This window comes from Ranitomeya imitator, chromosome 1 (assembly GCF_032444005.1).
Source record: "Ranitomeya imitator isolate aRanImi1 chromosome 1, aRanImi1.pri, whole genome shotgun sequence".
Classification (NCBI taxonomy): Eukaryota; Metazoa; Chordata; class Amphibia; order Anura; family Dendrobatidae; genus Ranitomeya; species Ranitomeya imitator.
Window position 1 is genome coordinate 1,220,414,255 of NC_091282.1, and position 18,709 is coordinate 1,220,432,963.

Below are 18,709 nucleotides of genomic sequence, written 5' to 3' on the forward strand. Positions count from 1 at the left end.
GAGAAAGGTGGGAGACAGACCCCAAAAGACCCCAGCAGTAATGATAGAGAAAGGTGGGAGACAGACCCCAAAAGACCCCAGCAGTAATGATAGCGGAAGGTGGGAGAGACAGACCCCAAAAGACCCCAGCAGTAATGATAGCGGAAGGTGGGAGAGACAGACCCCAAAATACCCCAGCAGTAATGATAGCAAAAGGTGGGAGAGACAGACCCCAAAAGACCCCAGCAGTAATGATAGCGGAAGGTGGGAGAGACGGACCCCAAAAGACCCCAGCAGTAATGATAGCGGAAGGTGGGAGAGACAGACCCCAAAAGACCCCAGCAGTAATGATAGTGTAAGGTGGGAGAGACAGACCCCAAAAGACCCCAGCAGTAATGATAGCGAAAGGTGGGAGACAGACCCCAAAAGACCCCAGCAGTAATGATAGCGGAAGGTGGAGAGACAGACCCCAAAAGACCCCAGCAGTAATGATAGCGAAAGGTGGGAGAGACAGACCCCAAAAGACCCCAGCAGTAATGATAGCGGAAGGTGGGAGAGACAGACCCCAAAAGACCCCAGCAGTAATGATAGTGTAAGGTGGGAGAGACAGACCCCAAAAGACCCCAGCAGTAATGATAGCGGAAGGTGGGAGAGACAGACCCCAAAAGACCCCAGCAGTAATGATAGCGAAAGGTGGGAGACAGACCCCAAAAGACCCCAGCAGTAATGATAGCGGAAGGTGGGAGACAGACCCCAAAAGACCCCAGCAGTAATGATAGCGAAAGGTGGGAGAGACAGACCCCAAAAGACCCCAGCAGTAATGATAGCGGAAGGTGGGAGACAGACCCCAAAAGTCCCCAGCAGTAATGATAGAGAAAGGTGGGAGAGACAGACCCCAAAAGTCCCCAGCAGTAATGATAGAGAAAGGTGGGAGACAGACCCCAAAAGTCCCCAGGAGTAATGATAGAGAAAGGTGGGAGACAGACCCCAAAAGACCCCAGCAGTAATGATAGCGGAAGGTGGGAGAGACAGACCCCAAAAGACCCCAGCAGTAATGATAGCGGAAGGTGGGAGAGACAGACCCCAAAAGACCCCAGCAGTAATGATAGCAGAAGGTGGGAGACAGACCCCAAAAGACCCAAGCAGTAATGATAGCGGAAGGTGGAGAGACGGACCCCAAAAGACCCCAGCAGTAATGATAGCGATAGGTGGGAGAGACAGACCCCAAAAGACCCCAGCAGTAACGATAGAGAAAGGTGGGAGACAGACCCCAAAAGACCCCAGCAGTAATGATAGCGGAAGGTGGAGAGACAGACCCCAAAAGACCCCAGCAGTAATGATAGTGTAAGGTGGGAGAGACAGACCCCAAAAGGCCCCAGCAGTAATGATAGCGAAAGGTGGGAGAGACAGACCCCAAAAGACCCCAGCAGTAATGATAGAGAAAGGTGGGAGACAGACCCCAAAAGACCCCAGCAGTAATGATAGCGGAAGGTGGAGAGACGGACCCCAAAAGACCCCAGCAGTAAAGATAGTGAAAGGTGGGAGACAGACCCCAAAAGACCCCAGCAGTAATGATAGCGAAAGGTGGGAGAGACAGACCCCAAAAGACCCCAGCAGTAATGATAGCGAAAGGTGGGAGACAGACCCCAAAAGACCCCAGCAGTAATGATAGAGAAAGGTGGGAGACAGACCCCAAAAGACCCCAGCAGTAATGATAGCGGAAGGTGGAGAGACGGACCCCAAAAGACCCCAGCAGTAATGATAGCGGAAGGTGGAGAGACGGACCCCAAAAGACCCCAGCAGTAATGATAGTGAAAGGTGGGAGACAGACCCCAAAAGACCCCAGCAGTAATGATAGCGAAAGGTGGGAGACAGACCCCAAAAGACCCCAGCAGTAAAGATAGTGAAAGGTGGGAGACAGACCCCAAAAGACCCCAGCAGTAATGATAGCGAAAGGTGGGAGACAGACCCCAAAAGACCCCAGCAGTAATGATAGTGAAAGGTGGGAGAGAGACCCCAAAAGACCCCAAGCAGTAATGATAGCGAAAGGTGGGAGAGACAGACCCCAAAAGACCCCAGCAGTAATGATAGCGAAAGGTGGGAGAGACGGACCCCAAAAGACCCCAGCAGTAATGATAGCGAAAGGTGGGAGAGACAGACCCCAAAAGACCCCAGCAGTAATGATAGCGGAAGGTGGGAGACAGACCCCAAAAGACCCCAGCAGTAATGATAGCGAAAGGTGGGAGACAGACCCCAAAAGACCCCAGCAGTAATGATAGCGGAAGGTGGAGAGACGGACCCCAAAAGACCCCAGCAGTAAAGATAGTGAAAGGTGGGAGACAGACCCCAAAAGACCCCAGCAGTAATGATAGCGAAAGGTGGGAGAGACAGACCCCAAAAGACCCCAGAAGTAATGATAGCGAAAGGTGGGAGAGAGACCCCAAAAGACCCCAGCAGTAATGATAGCGAAAGGTGGGAGAGACAGACCCCAAAAGACCCCAGCAGTAATGATAGCGAAAGGTGGGAGAGAGACCCCAAAAGACCCCAGCAGTAATGATAGCGGAAGGTGGAGAGACAGACCCCAAAAGACCCCAGCAGTAATGATAGCGGAAGGTGGTCCTACAAGGTACTGACTCGGGAGAATGAATACAAATGCATCTCACAATTATCAGATGTATATTTTGTAAATATTTACGGAGCCTTGTAACATTTCCTTTACGTCACAGATACTTGTCACATTGTGTTTGTAAATCATATAAAATACATTTAGGCTCTGTGCACACGTTGCGGTTTTTGCTGCGGATCCGCAGCAGTTTTCCATGCGGTGTACAGTACAATGTTAACCTATGGAAAACAAAAACTGCAGTGTACATGCTGCGGAAAATACAGAGCAGAAACGCTGCGGAAAAAAAGAAGTAGCATGTCACTTCCTTCTGCGGATTCCGCAGCGGTTTTCAACCTGCACCAATAGGAAAGTGCTGGTGAAAACCCGCAGACGAATCAGCAGAAGAAACCGCGTGAAAATCCGCAGTGAAAACCGCAGTGGTTTTGCACTGCGGATTTTCCAAATCCGCTGCGGAAATATCCGCAGCAAAATCCGTAACGTGTGCACATACCCTTAAGTTTCTTGGTGTGACGTGACAAACCTCATGGGGTATGAAGACTTTTTCAAGCATTGCAGATATAGACAGAAAGACCGAGCTAGTGAGAGAGCTAGCGCCCATCAGGTGGACTTGTGCAGATTCCCTCTATTTCTCGCAGCTCTGTAAGGCTGTGTGCACACGTAGAATGGTCCAATGTTCAAAACAGCTGACATGTCCCGGCTTTGATGCGGGCTCACCGCCGGAGCCCGCATCAAAGCAGGGCTTCTGACCTCGGACGTACTATCCCGTCCGAGGTCAGAAAGGGGTTAATTATCTGTCTGTCCTGGAAATCCCGCGTTGATGATTGGTCGAGGCCACGAGGCCTCGACCAATCAGCGATGGGCACAGTATGCCGCGAATTCTGGAATCATCATTGTCCTCCACTGCTGTCAAGTGCCGCCATTGTGTTGTCTAAGGGTCTAATTGTCTGTCTCGGAAATCCCGCCTTGCTGATTGGTCGAGGCCAGCCGGCCTCTATGCAGCCATAACTGCATGGAGCATTATAATACGTGACTGGGCAAAATACTACATGGCTGGGCAATATACTACGTGGCTGGGCAATATACTACGTGGCTGGGCAATATACTACGTGGACATGCATATTCTAGAATACCCGATGCGTTAGAATCGGGCCACCATCTAGTCTACATGGACAAATGTCTTTATGGACAAATGTCTTTTTTCGGCCTTACTAACTATGTTACTATATACAATTATTAGGTTCTGTAGAAGGACGTAGATCTGGGTATTTATTATAATGGAATATAGGCTGAACTGGATGGACAAATGTCTTTTTTCGGCCTTACTAACTATGTTACTATGTTACTATGTTACTATATAATTGTCTAAGGGTCACTTCCGTCTGTCTGTCTGTCTGTCATGGTTATTCATTCGCTGATTGGTCTCGCCAGCTGCCTGTCATGCGATGGGCACAGTCCGGAAGAAAATGTCCGCTCCTTACTCCCCGCAGTCAGTGCCTGTCGCCCGCATACTCCCCTCCGGTCACCGCTCACACAGGGTTAATGCCGGCGGTAACGGACCGCGTTATGCCGCAGGTAACGCACTCCATTATCGCCGCTATTAACCCTGTGTGTCCCCAACTTTTTACTATTCATACTGCCTATGCGGCATCAATAGTAAAAAATGTAATGTTAAAAATAATTTAAAAAAAAAAAAAAAACCTGCTATCCTCACCCTCCGTAGTCGCTCGCGCCGGCCGCCATCTTCCGTTGCAGGTTCCGGTGGCAAAGATGCTATGGGAGAAGGACCTGCCATGACGTCACGGTCATGTGACAGCGACATCATCACAGGTCCTGCGCTCATACCAACCTTGGGACCGGAAGCTGCCGTGGACTACAACGGGCCCTTGGAAAGGTGAGTATATGTTTATTTTTGATTTTTTAACCTGTGACAAACCTGGCTGGGCAATATACTACGTGACTGGGCAATATACTACATGGCTGGGCAATATACTACGTAACTGGGCAATATACTACGTGGCTGGGCAATATACTACGTGACTGGGCAATATACTACGTGGCTGGGCAATATACTACGTGACTGGGCAATATACTACGTGACTGGGCAATATACTACGTGACTGGGCAATATACTACGTGACTGGGCAATATACTACGTAACTGGGCAATATACTACGTGACTGGGCAATATACTACGTGGCTGGGCAATATACTACGTGACTGGGCAATATACTACGTCACTGGGCAATATACTACGTCACTGGGCAATATACTACGTGACTGGGCAATATACTACGTGACTCGGCAATATACTACGTGACTGGGCAATATACTACGTGACTGGGCAATATACTACGTGACTGGGCAATATACTACGTGACTGGGCAATATACTACGTGACTGGGCAATATACTACGTTGCTGGACAATATACTATGTCGCTGGGCAATATACTACGTGGCTGGGCAATATACTACGTGACTGGGCAATATACTACGTGACTGGGCAATATACTACGTGACTGGGCAATATACTACGTGACTGGGCAATATACTATGTCGCTGGGCAATATACTACGTGACTGGGCAATATACTATGTCGCTGGGCAATATACTACGTGGCTGGGCAATATACTACGTGACTGGGCAATATACTACGTGACTGGGCAATATACTACGTGACTGGGCAATATACTACGTGACTGGGCAATATACTATGTCGCTGGGCAATATACTACGTGACTGGGCAATATACTATGTCGCTGGGCAATATACTACGTGACTGGGCAATATACTACGTGACTGGGCAATATACTACGTGACTGGGCAATATACTATGTGACTGGGCAATATACTACGTGGCTGGGCAATATACTACGTGACTGTGCAATATACTACGTGGCTGGGCAATATACTACGTAACTGGGCAATATACTATGTGGCTGGGCAATATACTACATGACTGGGCAATATACTACGTGACTGGGCAATATACTACGTGGCTGGGCAATATACTACGTAACTGGGCAATATACTATGTGGCTGGGCAATATACTACATGACTGGGCAATATACTACGTGACTGGGCAATATACTACGTGGCTGGGCAATATACTACGTGGCTGGGCAATATACTACGTAACTGGGCAATATACTACGTGACTGGGCAATATACTACGTGACTGGGCAATATACTACGTGGCTGGGCAATATACTACGTGGCTGGGCAATATACTACGTGGCTGGGCAATATACTACGTGGCTGGGCAATATACTACGTGGACATGCATATTCCGATGCGTTAGAATCGGGCCACCATCTAGTGGTGAAGAAACACAAATCTCAGCAGCCTGACAAAGGCCAGGATCAGGACGATGGCAGACGTGGGCCAAGAGAGGGATGTGAGAGACTGGAGGAACGGAATCACAGAAACTAACCATACGCAGGGGTCTACAGAAAAACTACAGGCAGCCCCATATTTGGAGAAATTCCCACATCCTGAGTCGGTACAGACTCCATGCCCACGGCAGTCTGGTCATCGAACCCGGCCACCACAGACAGAGCTACAAGCCCAAGAGGACAAACTGTGCCCACACTGTGAGCTGGAGGCCCGGAGGAGACCAACGTCCTACTACACCAAATACACAGCAGTGAGGGACACTCACTTCAGAAGACGCTCCGAAGAAATGGAAAATACCCTGCTGGGGAAACCAGTACGAGGGAGATAGCAGTGCAGTGTGTGAGTGCAGAGTGAATGCAGTGTGCGAGTGCAGTGTGTGAGTGCAGAGTGCAGTGTGTGAGTGCAGTGTGCGAGTGCAGTGTGCGAGTGCAGTGTGCGAGTGCAGTGTGCGAGTGCAGTGTGCGAGTGCAGTGTATGAGCATATGTCATAGACATAGGGAACATAACACGCCATGGACTTCCATGTGCACATCTCCATGATCCTATCACTATTCCCTACTCTTCTGCTTTGGATCGATTAAACTGTATTGGGACCCATCAATAAAGAACGGTGGCGCAGTGATTAGCACGGCAGCCTTGCAGCACTGGGGTCCTGGGTTCCAATCCCACCCAGGACAACATCTGCAAAGAGTTTGTATGTTCTCTCCGTGTTTGCGTGGGTTTCCTCCGGGCACTCCGGTTTCCTCCCACATTCCAAAGACATACTGATAGGGAATTTAGATTGTAAAGCCCATCGGGGACAGCGATGATAATGTGTGCAACCTGTAAAGCGCTGCGGAATATGTTAGCGCTATATAAAAATAAAGATTATTATTAATAATAAAGAACCTTTGAATTAGATAGAGAGACCGATAGAGAGACAGATAATAGATTAATAATAGACAATAGATAAATATATAATAGATAGCTGATAGATATAGATAATAGAGAGATACATAGATAAATAAAAGACGATAGATGATAGATAAATAATAGATCGATAGTAGATAGATAGACAATAGATAATACATAGATATATTATAAATGGATAGATAGATGATAGATAACAGATAGATGATAGATAATAGTTAGATAATAGATAGATAAAAGATACATAGATGATAGATAATAGATAGATAGATAAAAGATACATAGATAATAGATGATAGACAGATAATAGATGGATAAATAGGTAACAGAGATAGGATGGGCGATAACATTGATGCTCGGTGATGCTGGCGGTTTGGAGCACCAGATGAGATGCTGCTGTACATACATATGAGGGGTGTACATACATTTGCATATAGGGGGTGCACACACTTCTGCACACATTCAGGGGTTGTCTGTTGCCGATTCCCTACATGTCGCAATAGTGGCTGTGCTGCCTCCGTGCGGACAGGACATTCCTCGCTGTCCTCATCATTATTCCTCCCGGTATCTGCAGCAGCCTCCCCCCAACACCTACCGCCTGTACCTGCTGCAGTGTGCGGGGCTTGTGCGGAATGATCGGCACCACTGACCGTGCCTGGTGCACAGATTCCGGGAGGCACCGACCCCGCCGGGAGCAACCTGGTGCACAGGTACCGGGAGGCACCGACCCCCGCCGGGAGCAGCCTGGTGCATAGGTACCGGGAGGCACCGACCCCGCCGGGAGCAGCCTGGTGCACAGATTCCGGGAGGCACCGACCCCGCCGGGAGCAACCTGGTGCACAGGTACCGGGAGGCACCGACCCCCGCCGGGAGCAGCCTGGTGCACAGGTACCGGGAGGCACCGACCCCCGCCGGGAGCAGCCTGGTGCACAGGTACCGGGAGGCACCGACCCCACCAGGAGCAGCCTGGTGCACAGGTACCGGGAGGCACCGACCCCCGCAGGGAGCAGCCTGGTGCACAGGTACCGGGAGGCACCGACCCCCGCCGGGAGCAGCCTGGTGCACAGGTACCGAGAGGCACCGACCCCCGCAGGGAGCAGCCTGGTGCACAGATACCGGGAGGCACCGACCCCCGCCGGGAGCAGCCTGGTGCACAGGTACCGAGAGGCACCGACCCCCGCAGGGAGCAGCCTGGTGCACAGGTACCGGGAGGCACCGACCCCCGCCGGGAGCAGCCTGGTGCACAGGTACCGAGAGGCACCGACCCCCGCAGGGAGCAGCCTGGTGCACAGGTACCGAGAGGCACCGACCCCCGCCGGGAGCAGCCTGGTGCACAGGTACCGGGAGGCACCGACCCCCGCAGGGAGCAGCCTGGTGCACAGGTACCGAGAGGCACCGACCCCGCCGGGAGCAGCCTGGTGCACAGGTACCGAGAGGCACCGACCCCCGCAGGGAGCAGCCTGGTGCACAGGTACCGGGAGGCACCGACCCCCGCCGGGAGCAGCCTGGTGCACAGGTACCGAGAGGCACCGACCCCCGCAGGGAGCAGCCTGGTGCACAGGTACCGAGAGGCACCGACCCCCGCCGGGAGCAGCCTGGTGCACAGGTACCGGGAGGCACCGACCCCCGCAGGGAGCAGCCTGGTGCACAGGTACCGGGAGGCACCGACCCCCGCCCGGAGCAGCCTGGTGCACAGGTACCGGGAGGCACCGACCCCAGCAGGGAGCAGCCTGGTGCACAGGTACCGGGAGGCACCGACCCCCGCCCGGAGCAGCCTGGTGCACAGGTACCGGGAGGCACCGACCCCCGCCCGGAGCAGCCTGGTGCACAGGTACCGGGAGGCACCGACCCCCGCCCGGAGCAGCCTGGTGCACAGGTACCGGGAGGCGCCGACCCCCGCCCGGAGCAGCCTGGTGCACAGGTACCGGGAGGCACCGACCCCCGCCCGGAGCAGCCTGGTGCACAGGTACCGGGAGGCACCGACCCCCGCCGGGAGCAGCCTGGTGCACAGGTACCGGGAGGCACCGACCCCCGCCGGGAGCAGCCTGGTGCACAGGTACCGGGAGGCACCGACCCCCGCAGGGAGCAGCCTGGTGCACAGGTACCGGGAGGCACCGACCCCCGCAGGGAGCAGCCTGGTGCACAGGTACCGGGAGGCACCGACCCCCGCAGGGAGCAGCCTGGTGCACAGGTACCGGGAGGCACCGACCCCCGCAGGGAGCAGCCTGGTGCACAGGTACCGGGAGGCACCGACCCCCGCAGGGAGCAGCCTGGTGCACAGGTACCGGGAGGCGCCGACATTCCCGGTGCCCTCACTGGATGCAGAGGAGACACAAGGAGACTCCTCGTCCATGGCTGCAGATCGGCGCCTCCTCGTCAGTGGCGGCTCGGGCTGCCGTTCGCCGCTCCCCTCCGGTGCAGGCCGCCGCTTACCTCCTCCGTGGACCCCGTTGATGTCGGGTCCCCTCCTCCCGCAGATGCCCGCAGTGTCTTCTCCACTTACGCGGGGACCTCCTGAGCTGCCCAGATGTGCTGCACACCAAGGCACCGTCTGCAAAGAGCCTCCCCTCCCCGCGCCGGCACCTCCCCGTCCTGCAGGTGCACAGAGAGCGGTGCATTACAGCAGCACCACGATCCCCGAGCGCAGCCCCGCCATACCGGCCCGGGGACCACGAGCACCTGCCGGGGACAGTGCGGGAGAACCGTGCACTGCAGCGGTGGGATATTGTTAGACGGTCCCTAGCGCTGAGGCTTCTTCTACTGCCTGTATCTCAGGGTTCTGATATCAACTGCAATGTAACATAGACTGGCAATGTAACAGCACTGCCTGCCTACCCAGGGTACCCCCCATCACTGCCTGCCTACCCAGGGTACCCCCCATCACTGCCTGCCCAGGGTACCCCCCATCACTGCCTGCCTACCCAGGGTACCCCCCATCACTGCCTGCCCAGGGTACCCCCCATCACTGCCTGCCTACCCAGGGTACCCCCCATCACTGCCTGCCTACCCAGGGTACCCCCCATCACTGCCTGCCCAGGGTACCCCCCATCACTGCCTGCCTACCCAGGGTACCCCCCATCACTGCCTGCCCAGGGTACCCCCCATCACTGCCTGCCTACCCAGGGTACCCCCCATCACTGCCTGCCTACCCAGGGTACCCCCCATCACTGCCTGCCCAGGGTACCCCCTATCACTGCCTGCCTACCCAGGGTACCCCCCCCCATCACTGCCTGCCTACCCAGGGTACCCCCCATCACTGCCTGCCTCCACAACTACCCCCCATCACTGCCTGCACAGGGTACCCCCCATCACTGCCTGCCTCCGCAATGTACCCCCCATCACTGCCTGCCTACCCAGGGTACCCCCCATCACTGCCTACCCAGAGTACCCCCCATCACTGCCTGCCTACCCAGGGTACCCCCCATCACTGCCTGCCTACCCAGGGTACCCCCCATCACTGCCTACCCAGGGTACCCCCCATCACTGCCTGCCTCCACAATGTACCCCCCATCACTGCCTGCCTCCACAATGTACCCCCCATCACTGCCTGCCTCCACAATGTACCCCCCATCACTGCCTGCCTACCCAGGGTACCCCCCATCACTGCCTGCCTCCACAATGTACCCCCCATCACTGCCTGCCTCCACAATGTACCCCCCATCACTGCCTGCTCAGGGTACCCCCCATCACTGCCTGCCTCCACAACTACCCCCCATCACTGCCTACCCAGGGTACCCCCCATCACTGCCTGCCTACCCAGGGTACCCCCCATCACTGCCTGCCTACCCAGGGTACCCCCCATCACTGCCTGCCTATCCAGGGTACCCCCCATCACTGCCTGCCTACCCAGGGTACCCCCCATCACTGCCTGCCTACCCAAGGTACCCCCCATCACTGCCTGCCTACCCAGGGTACCCCCATCACTGCCTGCCTACACAGGGTACCCCCCATCACTGCCTGCCTACCCAGGGTACCCCCCATCACTGCCTGCACAGGGTACCCCCCATCACTGCCTGCACAGGGTACCACCCATCACTGCCTGCCTCCACAATGTACCCCCCATCACTGCCTGCCCAAGGTACCCCCCATCACTGCCTGCCTACCCAGGGTACCCCCCATCACTGCCTGCCTACCCAGGGTACCCCCCATCACTGCCTGCCTACCCAGGGTACCCCCCATCACTGCCTGCCTACCCAGGGTACCCCCCATCACTGCCTGCCTACCCAAGGTACCCCCCTATCACTGCCTGCCTACCCAGGGTACCCCCCATCACTGCCTGCCCAGGGTACCCCCCATCACTGCCTGCCTACCCAGGGTACCCCCCATCACTGCCTGCCTCCACAATGTACCCCCCATCACTGCCTGCCTCCACAACTACCCCCCATCACTGCCTGCACAGGGTACCCCCCATCACTGCCTGCACAGGGTACCCCCCATCACTGCCTGCCTCCACAATGTACCCCCCATCACTGCCTGCCTACCCAGGGTACCCCCCATCACTGCCTGCCTACCCAGGGTACCCCCCATGACTGCCTGCCTACCCAGGGTACCCCCCATCACTGCCTACCCAGTGTACCCCCCATCACTGCCTGCCTCCACAATGTACTCCCTATCACTGCCTGCCTCCACAATGTACCCCCCATCACTGCCTGCCTCCACAATGTACCCCCCATCACTGCCTGCCCAGGGTGCCCCCCATCACTGCCTGCCTCCACAACTACCCCCCATCACTGCCTGCACAGGGTACCCCCCATCACTGCCTGCACAGTGTACCCCCCATCACTGCCTGCCTCCGCAATGTACCCCCCATCACTGCCTGCCTACCCAGGGTACCCCCCATCACTGCCTACCCAGAGTACCCCCCATCACTGCCTGCCTACCCAGGGTACCCCCATCACTGCCTGCCTACCCAGGGTACCCCCCCATCACTGCCTACCCAGGGTACCCCCCATCACTGCCTGCCTCCACAATGTACCCCCCATCACTGCCTGCCTCCACAATGTACCCCCCATCACTGCCTGCCTCCACAATGTACCCCCCATCACTGCCTGCCTACCCAGGGTACCCCCCATCACTGCCTGCCTCCACAATGTACCCCCCATCACTGCCTGCCTCCACAATGTACCCCCCATCACTGCCTGCCCAGGGTACCCCCCATCACTGCCTGCCTCCACAACTACCCCCCATCACTGCCTACCCAGGGTACCCCCCATCACTGCCTGCCTACCCAGGGTACCCCCCATCACTGCCTGCCTACCCAGGGTACCCCCCATCACTGCCTGCCTCCACAATGTACCCCCCATCACTGCCTGCCTCCACAACTACCCCCATCACTGCCTGCCTCCACAGGGTACCCCCCATCACTGCCTGCCTCCACAACTACCCCCATCACTGCCTGCCTACCCAGGGTACCCCCCATCACTGCCTGCCTCCACAACTACCCCCATCACTGCCTGCCTCCACAATGTACCCCCCATCACTGCCTGCCTCCACAATGTACCCCCCATCACTGCCTGCCTCCACAATGTACCCCCCATCACTGCCTGCCTCCACAATGTACCCCCCATCACTGCCTGCCTCCACAATGTACCCCCCATCACTGCCTGCCTACCCAGGGTACCCCCCATCACTGCCTGCCTCCACAATGTACCCCCCATCACTGCCTGCCTCCACAATGTACCCCCCATCACTGCCTGCTCAGGGTACCCCCCATCACTGCCTGCCTCCACAACTACCCACCATCACTGCCTACCCAGGGTACCCCCCATCACTGCCTGCCTACCCAGGGTACCCCCCATCACTGCCTGCCTACCCAGGGTACCCCCCATCACTGCCTGCCTATCCAGGGTACCCCCATCACTGCCTGCCTACCCAGGGTACCCCCCATCACTGCCTGCCTACCCAAGGTACCCCCCATCACTGCCTGCCTACCCAGGGTACCCCCATCACTGCCTGCCTACACAGGGTACCCCCCATCACTGCCTGCCTACCCAGGGTACCCCCCATCACTGCCTGCACAGGGTACCCCCCATCACTGCCTGCACAGGGTACCACCCATCACTGCCTGCCTCCACAATGTACCCCCCATCACTGCCTGCCCAAGGTACCCCCCATCACTGCCTGCCTACCCAGGGTACCCCCCATCACTGCCTGCCTACCCAGGGTACCCCCCATCACTGCCTGCCTACCCAGGGTACCCCCCATCACTGCCTGCCTACCCAGGGTACCCCCCATCACTGCCTGCCTACCCAGGGTACCCCCCATCACTGCCTGCCTACCCAAGGTACCCCCCTATCACTGCCTGCCTACCCAGGGTACCCCCCATCACTGCCTGCCCAGGGTACCCCCCATCACTGCCTGCCTACCCAGGGTACCCCCCATCACTGCCTGCCTCCACAATGTACCCCCCATCACTGCCTGCCTCCACAACTACCCCCCATCACTGCCTGCACAGGGTACCCCCCATCACTGCCTGCACAGGGTACCCCCCATCACTGCCTGCCTCCACAATGTACCCCCCATCACTGCCTGCCTACCCAGGGTACCCCCCATCACTGCCTGCCTACCCAGGGTACCCCCCATGACTGCCTGCCTACCCAGGGTACCCCCCATCACTGCCTACCCAGTGTACCCCCCATCACTGCCTGCCTCCACAATGTACTCCCTATCACTGCCTGCCTCCACAATGTACCCCCCATCACTGCCTGCCTCCACAATGTACCCCCCATCACTGCCTGCCCAGGGTGCCCCCCATCACTGCCTGCCTCCACAACTACCCCCCATCACTGCCTGCACAGGGTACCCCCCATCACTGCCTGCACAGTGTACCCCCCATCACTGCCTGCCTCCGCAATGTACCCCCCATCACTGCCTGCCTACCCAGGGTACCCCCCATCACTGCCTACCCAGAGTACCCCCCATCACTGCCTGCCTACCCAGGGTACCCCCATCACTGCCTGCCTACCCAGGGTACCCCCCCATCACTGCCTACCCAGGGTACCCCCCATCACTGCCTGCCTCCACAATGTACCCCCCATCACTGCCTGCCTCCACAATGTACCCCCCATCACTGCCTGCCTCCACAATGTACCCCCCATCACTGCCTGCCTACCCAGGGTACCCCCCATCACTGCCTGCCTCCACAATGTACCCCCCATCACTGCCTGCCTCCACAATGTACCCCCCATCACTGCCTGCCCAGGGTACCCCCCATCACTGCCTGCCTCCACAACTACCCCCCATCACTGCCTACCCAGGGTACCCCCCATCACTGCCTGCCTACCCAGGGTACCCCCCATCACTGCCTGCCTACCCAGGGTACCCCCCATCACTGCCTGCCTCCACAATGTACCCCCCATCACTGCCTGCCTCCACAACTACCCCCATCACTGCCTGCCTCCACAGGGTACCCCCCATCACTGCCTGCCTCCACAACTACCCCCATCACTGCCTGCCTACCCAGGGTACCCCCCATCACTGCCTGCCTCCACAACTACCCCCATCACTGCCTGCCTCCACAATGTACCCCCCATCACTGCCTGCCTCCACAACTCCCCCCATCACTGCCTGCCTACCCAGGGTACCCCCCATCACTGCCTGCCTCCACAATGTACCCCCCATCACTGCCTGCCTCCACAACTACCCCCATCACTGCCTGCCTCCACAGGGTACCCCCCATCACTGCCTGCCTCCACAACTACCCCCATCACTGCCTGCCTCCACAATGTACCCCCCATCACTGCCTGCCTCCGCAATGTACCCCCCATCACTGCCTGCCTACCCAGGGTACCCCCCATCACTGCCTACCCAGAGTACCCCCCATCACTGCCTGCCTACCCAGGGTACCCCCCATCACTGCCTGCCTACCCAGGGTACCCCCCATCACTGCCTACCCAGGGTACCCCCCATCACTGCCTGCCTCCACAATGTACCCCCCATCACTGCCTGCCTCCACAATGTACCCCCCATCACTGCCTGCCTCCACAATGTACCCCCCATCACTGCCTGCCTCCACAATGTACCCCCCATCACTGCCTGCCTACCCAGGGTACCCCCCATCACTGCCTGCCTCCACAATGTACCCCCCATCACTGCCTGCCTCCACAATGTACCCCCCATCACTGCCTGCCCAGGGTACCCCCCATCACTGCCTGCCTCCACAACTACCCCCCATCACTGCCTACCCAGGGTACCCCCCATCACTGCCTGCCTACCGCGGGTACCCCCCATCACTGCCTGCCTACCCAGGGTACCCCCCATCACTGCCTGCCTCCACAATGTACCCCCCATCACTGCCTGCCTCCACAACTACCCCCATCACTGCCTGCCTCCACAGGGTACCCCCCATCACTGCCTGCCTCCACAACTACCCCCATCACTGCCTGCCTACCCAGGGTACCCCCCATCACTGCCTGCCTCCACAACTACCCCCATCACTGCCTGCCTCCACAATGTACCCCCCATCACTGCCTGCCTCCACAACTCCCCCCATCACTGCCTGCCTACCCAGGGTACCCCCCATCACTGCCTGCCTCCACAATGTACCCCCCATCACTGCCTGCCTCCACAACTACCCCCATCACTGCCTGTTTCCACAGGGTACCCCCCATCACTGCCTGCCTCCACAACTACCCCCATCACTGCCTGCCTCCACAATGTACCCCCCATCACTGCCTGCCTCCGCAATGTACCCCCCATCACTGCCTGCCTACCCAGGGTACCCCCCATCACTGCCTACCCAGAGTACCCTCCATCACTGCCTGCCTACCCAGGGTACCCCCCATCACTGCCTGCCTACCCAGGGTACCCCCCATCACTGCCTACCCAGGGTACCCCCCATCACTGCCTGCCTCCACAATGTACCCCCCATCACTGCCTGCCTCCACAATGTACCCCCCATCACTGCCTGCCTCCACAATGTACCCCCCATCACTGCCTGCCTCCACAATGTACCCCCCATCACTGCCTGCCTACCCAGGGTACTCCCCATCACTGCCTGCCTTCACAATGTACCCCCCATCACTGCCTGCCTCCACAATGTACCCCCCCATCACTGCCTGCCCAGGGTACCCCCCATCACTGCCTGCCTCCACAACTACCCCCCATCACTGCCTACCCAGGGTACCCCCCCATCACTGCCTGCCTACCCAGGGTACCCCCCATCACTGTCTGCCTACCCAGGGTACCCCCCATCACTGCCTGCCTCCACAATGTACCCCCCATCACTGCCTGCCTCCACAACTACCCCCATCACTGCCTGCCTCCACAGGGTACCCCCCATCACTGCCTGCCTCCACAACTACCCCCATCACTGCCTGCCTACCCAGGGTACCCCCCATCACTGCCTGCCTACCCAGGGTACCCCCCATCACTGCCTACCCAGGGTACCCCCCATCACTGCCTGCCTCCACAATGTACCCCCCATCACTGCCTGCCTCCACAATGTACCCCCCATCACTGTCTGCCTCCACAATGTACCCCCCATCACTGCCTGCCTCCACAATGTACCCCCCATCACTGCCTGCCCAGGGTACCCCCCATCACTGCCTGCCTCCACAAATACCCCCCATCACTGCCTACCCAGGGTACCCCCCATCACTGCCTGCCTACCCAGGGTACCCCCCATCACTGCCTGCCTCCACAATGTACCCCCCATCACTGCCTGCCTCCACAACTACCCCCATCACTGCCTGCCTCCACAGGGTACCCCCCATCACTGCCTGCCTCCACAACTACCCCCATCACTGCCTGCCTACCCAGGGTACCCCCCATCACTGCCTGCCTCCACAACTACCCCCATCACTGCCTGCCTCCACAATGTACCCCCCATCACTGCCTGCCTCCACAACTCCCCCCATCACTGCCTGCCTACCCAGGGTACCCCCCATCACTGCCTGCCTCCACAATGTACCCCCCATCACTGCCTGCCTCCACAACTACCTCCATCACTGCCTGCCTCCACAGGGTACCCCCCATCACTGCCTGCCTCCACAACTACCCCCATCACTGCCTACCCAGGGTACCCCCCATCACTGCCTGCCTCCACAACTACCCCCATCACTGCCTGCCTCCACAATGTACCCCCCATCACTGCCTGCCTCCACAACTCCCCCCATCACTGCCTGCCTACCCAGGGTACCCCCCATCACTGCCTGCCTCCACAATGTACCCCCCATCACCTCCTGCCTCCACAACTACCCCCATCACTGCCTGCCTCCACAGGGTACCCCCCATCACTGCCTGCCTCCACAACTACCCCCATCACTGCCTGCCTCCACAATGTACCCCCCATCACTGCCTGCCTCCGCAATGTACCCCCCATCACTGCCTCCCTACCCAGGGTACCCCCCATCACTGCCTACCCAGAGTACCCCCCATCACTGCCTGCCTACCCAGGGTACCCCCCATCACTGCCTGCCTACCCAGGGTACCCCCCATCACTGCCTACCCAGGGTACCCCCCATCACTGCCTGCCTCCACAATGTACCCCCCATCACTGCCTGCCTCCACAATGTACCCCCCATCACTGCCTGCCTCGACAATGTACCCCACATCACTGCCTGCCTCCACAATGTACCCCCCATCACTGCCTGCCTACCCAGGGTACCCCCCATCACTGCCTGCCTCCACAATGTACCCCCCATCATTGCCTGCCTCCACAATGTACCCCCCATCACTGCCTGCCCAGGGTACCCCACATCACTGCCTGCCTCCACAACTACCCCCCATCACTGCCTACCCAGGGTACCCCCCATCACTGCCTGCCTACCGCGGGTACCCCCCATCACTGCCTGCCTACCCAGGGTACCCCCCATCACTGCCTGCCTCCACAATGTACCCCCCATCACTGCCTGCCTCCACAACTACCCCCATCACTGCCTGCCTCCACAGGGTACCCCCCATCACTGCCTGCCTCCACAACTACCCCCATCACTGCCTGCCTACCCAGGGTACCCCCCATCACTGCCTGCCTCCACAACTACCCCCATCACTGCCTGCCTCCACAATGTACCCCCCATCACTGCCTGCCTCCACAACTCCCCCCATCACTGCCTGCCTACCCAGGGTACCCCCCATCACTGCCTGCCTCCACAATGTACCCCCCATCACTGCCTGCCTCCACAACTACCCCCATCACTGCCTGCCTCCACAGGGTACCTCCCATCACTGCCTGCCTCCACAACTACCCCCATCACTGCCTGCCTCCACAATGTACCCCCCATCACTGCCTGCCTCCGCAATGTACCCCCCATCACTGCCTGCCTACCCAGGGTACCCCCCATCACTGCCTACCCAGAGTACCCCCCATCACTGCCTGCCTACCCAGGGTACCCCCCATCACTGCCTGCCTACCCAGGGTACCCCCCATCACTGCCTACCCAGGGTACCCCCCATCACTGCCTGCCTCCACAATGTACCCCCCATCACTGCCTGCCTCCACAATGTACCCCCCATCACTGCCTGCCTCCACAATGTACCCCCCATCACTGCCTGCCTCCACAATGTACCCCCCATCACTGCCTGCCTACCCAGGGTACCCCCCATCACTGCCTGCCTCCACAATGTACCCCCCATCACTGCCTGCCTCCACAATGTACCCCCCCATCACTGCCTGCCCAGGGTACCCCCCATCACTGCCTGCCTCCACAACTACCCCCCATCACTGCCTACCCAGGGTACCCCCCCATCACTGCCTGCCTACCCAGGGTACCCCCCATCACTGTCTGCCTACCCAGGGTACCCCCCATCACTGCCTGCCTCCACAATGTACCCCCCATCACTGCCTGCCTCCTCAACTACC

At 58.3% G+C, this 18,709-nt stretch overlaps 1 protein-coding gene across 1 annotated transcript in view; it reads right to left on the reverse strand.

Moving 5' to 3' along the window:
* The window catches only part of FBXO41 (F-box protein 41), a 118,968-nt gene extending 109,570 nt beyond the window's left edge, over positions 1–9,398 (reverse strand). Inside the window, exon 1 of the mRNA XM_069745081.1 lies at positions 9,343–9,398. The gene's annotated coding sequence lies outside the window, so the exon portion shown is untranslated. The remainder of the gene's footprint in view (positions 1–9,342) is intronic.
* Positions 9,399–18,709: the final 9,311 nt, after the last annotated feature.